The sequence below is a fragment of the Coffea eugenioides genome, chromosome 3 (genome assembly GCF_003713205.1).
Source record: "Coffea eugenioides isolate CCC68of chromosome 3, Ceug_1.0, whole genome shotgun sequence".
Classification (NCBI taxonomy): domain Eukaryota; kingdom Viridiplantae; phylum Streptophyta; class Magnoliopsida; order Gentianales; family Rubiaceae; genus Coffea; species Coffea eugenioides.
The window spans coordinates 32712125-32720054 of NC_040037.1; positions in this window are offsets into that span (position 1 = coordinate 32712125).

A 7930-nucleotide genomic window follows, 5' to 3' on the forward strand; every position below is an offset into this window, starting at 1 on the left:
CGTAAAACCCTAATTCATACTAACTTAAAAACGAAAAGTGAAACCCTACTTTCTAGGTTCATTTGCACTTATTGTGGGGTGATTGAGTAGTAGGGCCATTATAAAGTAATAATTTCCAAATAAAAGGGAATTTTTAAGAAGAATATAAGGAATTTTACGAGTCCTCACACTTTCTCCCCCTTAAAGAAATTTCGTCCTCGAAATTTTTACCTTCAGTTGCCTCAGATGTCTCCGGAGCTTGTTGGTTGTCTAAGGCATATACCTTTGCCGGTACTTTTGTTCGGTTCCCTCTTTCATTTACTTGTTTTGATTTGGTTCCATCCAGTGGTTGAGTACTACCATCTCGTGACTATTTCCTCGGACAGTTATTCACTTGATGATCACCACTTTCACAAATCAAACACTTCCGCCCTTTCCGCCAGCAATCATTCTCAGTATGGTTTGCCTACCCACAGTATCCACAAGCCAGGTGAGACGCCACTTTTTGGCTTTCTTGAGAAATTTCCCCATGACCTATTTGACTTTCTTTGGTAGATCTTTCATCTAGTGCTCCTAATGTCCATGGTGGACGGGGTACATGGCTCACTTTTTGTACTTTCGAAGGCGTTATCTTTCCGCTGGAGTCCTCAGATACACCACTAGATGCACCCTTTTCCATGTTTGGGAGGCTTTTACCTGTGCCTTGGCATCCTCAATCCTTTGAACTTTCTCAAGAGCCTCCGTAAAATTATTGACTTGCACCGCCGCTAATGCTTCTTGGATTTCCAAATTCAATTCTTGGATTTCCAAATTCAATCCTTGTATGAACCGTCTCACTCTCCTCCGTTCCGTGGCCACCAATTCAGAAGCAAACTTGGATAGTTTCGTAAATTTCGTTTCATATTCGGCCACACTCTGGGATCCCTGGTGTAACCCAATAAACTCATCCTCCCTCCTTTCTTGGACTAAAGGTGGGAGGTCCTTCTCGTTAAATTCCCTTAAGAAGTTAGCCCAGGTCCATACAGTTTGTTCTCTCTCCCACTTTGCTTTAATCACGTTCCACCACGCTCGGGCCGGTCCTTCAAATTGAAATACCGCAAAGTTTACTTGTCTTTGTTCGGTATAGTTCAAAGCTGCAAAAATATTGATCATAGCCTCAAGCCACTGTTCAGCCACATCCGGATTAGGCCCTCCCAGGAATTTCGGAGGTAAAAACTTTTGAAACCTCTCAAGAGCCCTATCCTCCCCTATTTCAGGATTTCGGGGTTGATTCACCGGCATTTGACCTTGTTGGTCTACAAGTCGTGCCAGGATATTTGTCATTTGTTGTATCGCCGTCGCTGTTTGATCTCCGGCCTCAACCCTCGGTCCAAGTTCTTGCTCGGCCATTGTTTCTCTTTCTCCTCTTGGTTCTGGAACTCGCTTAGTTCCACGGCCACGTCCACGACCACGTCTCCCTTCAATACCCTTGTCTCTCTCTCTCTCTCTCTCTCTCTCTTTTTTCCCAAAAGTTGATTTAATCAAAATAAGTCGACTAAAATAACAAGATATAACACAACAATTTCACATCAAATTCACAAAGAGACATATTCACGATGGAACATACCATATACACGTAGAGACATATCAGGTTAGACAAAATCAAGTGTAGCAAGTACAATACTTAGAGGTATTCACATATCACAAGCAAAGTGCAAGGGCAAAACGAGGAAAACACGACACGTTGTCCCACACTCAGTTCTAATAACCCCCGTTCGGTCTCTAACGTTACTATCTATCCAAACTAGACGTCCATTGACTTCAGGTACTCATTCTAAGTAGACATTAGCCTATTCAAGTTTCCCCAAAATGAAAGTCTCAAGTACTGAGTATCGCCCTCAACTTTGGAGTACTCGGGCACGAGAATCCGAAATAAGATGATTCACATCTCGAGCTGGCCAGTTCCAAGAGTAAATGATCTACAATCGAGATTCCTACCTGACGTACCTATCTATTGTCCTCAACTACCATGATGACGATTTAAGGCTATAACACTCCATGATTCATACCTTATGCTCGAAAGAGCACCTAGTCCTTTCCACTTATTCACCACTTGGCCTAAACTCACTCCGCACAGAGACCACGCGAAGCAGGCTCTGATACCACCTGTGACGGCCCTACCTCCCCCTAGGGCGTACCCCAGAGCTTGGTGGGTTGCCTGCCCAGCTCTCGCCAAGACTCACTCATGCACCTCAAGCAAAAGAAAATAAGATCACAAGAACAAGGGTAACAATAATTCCAAACTTAAAACATATACTTATATACATGTCTATCTAAAAAGAATACAACTCAAATATACAAAGGTTCTCTATTCTTCACATCCAACCCTTGCCAAGCGATAGGGCGAGAATTATTACAAAATTCAAAAGAACTGGACTAAACTAGTCTATACGGATCTCTCGTACTTGCTCGCATCCCTTGTAAGGAAAACAAAACTAAAGGAATGAACTAGAAGCTCAGTGAGGTTCCGAACACATAGACAAACAATAAGATCAATGCATTAACCATAGATGACAAATAATTCAAGAAACATTTACAATATAAAGCGAAAATAACACATTCATTAAAAGGATACGTGCTCACATGGAGCCATTCATTCATTCTCCTTTCATTTCCTTTCATTCCTCCCAATCATCTAAAAATGCATTTTGATAAGTAAAACCCCTCATTTGCATTGACATTCGTTCGAGTGCGATAAAGTACACACTCGCCTAGAAAACTCATTTTAAAGCAATCAGTGAAAATATTTAACATGTTGTCATTCATTCATAACAAGTCACATAATCAAGAACAAGCCACATAGTCAATGAAAATATAACAAACAAGGAACACTCACCTATTTAAGCAAAATAACGTCCAAAGTTTCCTTCCGGATAATACTCTCAATCACCAAGGAACCCTAATAATAACCAAGGGAAAATATTACGGTTAAACCATCCAAAGTTTAGGTGAATCAGAGAAAATCCGAGTAACTATTAGTACAAAGGATAAATATTTGTTTTGGAAGTGAAAAGAATACATTTAAACAAAAGGACATGAGTAAACTATTTGTATTTATTAGTCGTAAATTTCATTTTTCCAAGGGTACAAGGTTCGGCCGAAATCCAACTTATGTGCCTTGATAAAAGAGGTTGCAAATATCCTAGATGGTTCAAGTGGTATTCGCTCTAAAGCCTTATTCAAGTCGCAAGTATCTACCTAGTCCTCGAGCGTAAATTTGGGCAGCACGCCCTTTGTATTTACCTATTTTCCAGCCATTTATGGCTTCGTTCTTTTCCTCAATCAGTCCCAAAGTTACACATAAAATAATCTCATTTCAATAGCCGTTCACTAGACTCAAAGTCATACAAGTACAAAATCAAGCTAAGGACATGTGCGGAAATGAAGTTTAAGTTGAAAACAAAAGACAGATTTGACGTTGTTTTGCGTAACGGACACAACCAAAGCTACGCTTATCGGATTGGAGTGAAATTTATACTGTTTCGAAGCTAAGGAAGAGAGCTACAACTTTGATGAAGACTACTTAGTCCATTTTACAATGTATCCAAGTCAAATTCACAAATTACAGTACCAGATTCCTACCGACAGGCCAGTTAACCGTACTATGTTTCAATGGCTATAATTCAGGATACCGAAGTCCGATTGAGGTGTTCTTAGTGGCGTTGGAAAGATAAAAAATATGGATAAAAGTTTCATGTTTTGGCCAAAGACTGGTTTGGTACAGATCAAGGTGAAAAACGCAGCCAACATGAGGAAATGTCAAAACTGTCTGCTGGACTCTACCTAGGGCAGTCTCAGGGGTAATTTTGTCTTTTCATGAGCTACAGTGCTCTGATTGAGCTGAAATTTTGTAGGAAACTATAAAACATTATTCCCTAAAACTTTCATATTTTGTGCTAAGGCTGATTCGGTCTCTAACATACTCAAACAAAAACCAGCAGAACTGAACCATAAGAAATCTCAATTCTGGAATTTCGAGAATTTAATGTGCAACTTCACATTTCTAGCTTAAAACCACTACTACTACCTCCTATACAAGCTTACATACACCATATACCATCCAAACAACCATCATTCCAACAACCAAAGCTGAATTTTTTTACACTATAGAGCAGGAATTTACCAAAACTAATACTAAAACCATGAAAGTTACCTAACAAGCCATAACTTTCACTTGTAAACCAATAAGTAGCACAGCCATGAAATAATACCATCCTTACCTAGAATTGGAGAAGCACAACAGCCCCTAGGAAGCTTGAACCACCAAAACTCTCCACTCCAAGATGATAATCCACCCTCCTAAGCAACTTCTATGGATTATTTGGTGAATCTATCGGTTAGTTTGCAAGATTGAGCAAGAAAGCAAGCTTGAATGAAGTGGTCTCTTTCTCTCTTTTTCCTCTCTAAATTTCGTGCACAATGAAGCTTAGAAGACAGAAATTGAGCTCCAAGAAAGAGATAAGAAGCTTAGACTTGAGTTGGTCAACAATGGGTGGATGCTTGCCAAGTGTCATCACAAGATTACATCTCACTTTTTTTTTTCTTTCTTCCTTTTCTTTAGTCAACAGAGATGGCTGGATTAAGGGGTAATTTAGGGTTGATTAGTCAAGTAAACATAAATGGATTAAGGTAATAAAGTGATGGTCAAGTGGTGTATTCCATCGGTAACAAACGGTACCCGTCGGTTCAACCCGTTTTTTCGTATTTCGCACGTACTAGGGTTTTCACTTATAATTCACTATCTTATGGTTATTACTTCTATTCACACACTTAATATCATCTAAAACTTACCCTTAATCACCAAATTTAGTACACATTCTGTACCGATTACTCATACTATAAAAAGACGTAAAACCCTAATTCACGCTAACTTAAAAACGAAAGGTGAAACCCTACTTTCTAGGTTCATTTGCACTTATTGTGGGGTGATTGAGTAGTAAGGCTACTATAAAGTAATAATTTCCAAATAAAAGGGAATTTTTAAGAAGAATATAAGGAATTTTATGAGTCCTCACAGAGAGAAGACTAAAGTGTTAATCTTGGCTGTTAAAATGTGACAGCCCCACCTCACCCTAAGGCGAACCAAAGGGTTTGGCGGACCGCCTGCCCAGCTCTCGTCAGGACTACGGAGTTGATTCACACAAACCCAATATAGTACGCGCTACAGGACCCAAAGAAAATGAACAATCGAAAACTACTAAGGTGAGAACACGCTTACCAAACCATAAAATCATAGTCTCAACGGAATACATTTAATAGACAAGGTTAAACACTTATACATATAGTTACATTGGAGTCTTGAACAAATTAATATACAGTGCAATCCGAGGTATTCATACTACACAAAATACAATTAGGGCTTCGTTTTCAAAAAAACTTAACAACATGACATATATACTAGCTTGACCCCTTTCTTCCAAAACCGTGATTTCAGAGTTTGTCCCCTGTAAGGAAAACAAAGGTAACAGAAAGGGGTTAGCTTTTGCTCAATGAGGTACCAAACATATAGGGGTAAAATCATGGCCTTTCACATTTAACCAATCAGATACATATACCAGATATAAAGGAAAGCAGTTAGACACAGTGATTCAAAGGGAAAGGATACAAGTGGCTCTCAGGAGCCAGATTTTCATTTGCAGTACTTGATCCGAACCCGTTGACTCTCCGTCAACGTAAATAGAACCAATATATCCGTAGACCCCACTTTACACCAATTTCCCGTCCATCAAACATACTCCTACCGGGCCCGAACGCCGAACGCCGAACAGGAATAGTAATGGTAATACTCGAGTATACCGAAATCAAGAGTCTCAATACCCAAAGATTCCCAGAACAGACTACCGTGGTTCGTTATCTAATCGACCAGGCCTTTGCCAGCCGACTTAAGTAACTAGCCATAGGTGTTGAGCTCAGAGGTCACAGAAAGGTCGTTGGATACCAACCTCCAAACGACGTCCGAACAGACTCAGATACAGTTAACAGATTATACACAGTAAATAGGCATATGAACAGACAAGAGAACGAGTGTGATAAAGTACACTCTCGTCTCAAACAGAATAAACAGATAGTGCAATCATTTAAATCGTAGATTGCAGGGGCAGAAACCAAGTTAAGCAGCAAATGAGGGGAGTGGTACACTCACCGGTTCCAGTACAGATACTTCAAAAGTTTTTACCCAAAGTGGCTTTAATCGCCAAGAAACCCTAAAATAACCAAGATAAAACAATTATAGTTCGCACATCTACAAACCCAGTAAATGGAATGCATAAAAGAGGCTCGACTACAAGTCGTATGCCTTCCCAGGTTAAGTACTAGTACAAAAAAATAAAATATGACTTTTGAGGAAAAAGATAACAGTTGGTCCTAGGGTTACAAACAACTCCCAAAACCCTTCATTTTTACCAAGATCAATTCAAATTGAAGGAATTGCGTAGCCCTAAAATTTTGGGCAGCATGCCCTCTGTATTTTGCTATATTCCAGCCATTTATGGCTTCATTGTTTTTCCTCAAGTTAGTCCAATTCAACACATAAGAAATCTCAATACAATAGCCCTTCAACTAGGTTCAAATTCATCCAAATACAAAGCAAGTCTAGGAATGCAACTAGAAATCAAGTTTTAAGGACAAAAGCTAAATAGCAGGTTTGACGTCTCTTAGCGGAACAGACACAACAGAAGCTACACTTATCAGATTGGGATGAAATTTATACCGTTTCGAAGCTAAGATAAAGGTCTACAACTTTGATGAAGACCACGTAGTCCAGTTCGTAGTGTATCTAGGTCAAAATTTCAAATTACAGAACCAGCATCTCACAATCAGACTAGTTAACCGCACTATGATTAAACGACAATAACTCAGGCTACCGAAGTCCGATTGAGGTGTATCTTATGGAGTTTCGAAGCCAAGACATATACCTACATTTCTTATGAAAAACTCCAAAGCTAAATCATGCATTTTCAGAGTCAAAAATTGAAATCCCCACGAAGATAGAAAACTGTCCGCGAAAATAAGGTTTATGGGCAGTCAAGGGTATTTCAGTCATTTCACATGCTACGGTACTCCGATCTAGCTGAAATTTTACAGGAAGGTATAAAACATCATTTCCTACAAATTTCATGTTTTGTTCTAAGCCTAATTCGACCTCTAACATGCTCAAATAAAATCGGACAGAACAGGCCTGTTGGGAACCCTAAAGCTGAAATTTCCGCACAAAACCGAAATTTTCCGCAAACAATCGTAAGTAACCTATACAAACTCCATTTCACACCATAACAAACCATCAATCCATGACTAAACAATAATTTATATATTAAAACAGAAAAAAACCTCAATAAATAGGAAAATTAGACAACTCAACCATAACTTATGAAATAATCCACAAAATGACATGCTTCACCACTAAAAACCCTTAATTGATCATTATTATCATGAAAGGGAAGATATCTTGACAACTCACCTTGGCAACTCCAAGAAACTAGATAGCTAGAGCTTGTTCTTCACAAATGGCTCCACTAAAGGCCTTAAACTAGCTTATCAACTTACTTTTGTGGAGGGATTTGGAATTTAAACGGTAGGTTTGCAAGATTCAAGCAAGAAATGAAGAAACAAGTTGGAAGCTTTCTTTCTTTTTCTCTCCAAGATGCTCGGCCAAAAGAGAAGGAAATGAAGATGATTTTGGGTCAATTTTTGATATTTGGTAAAGTTAATGAATAGTGGTCAAAGTCCAAGAACCAACCGTAGCGCGACACCTAGCACCTTTAAGGTTTAAACTTATCATTTTGTCTCTCCAAGATTAACCATCTAAGCAACCTCTAATTATCTTTTAACACCTAGTAAATTAATCCCTGTATACAAAACTTAAGCTAATTGGCCGAATTGTATCGCACTTACCGCACTAGCAGGTCCCACGTCT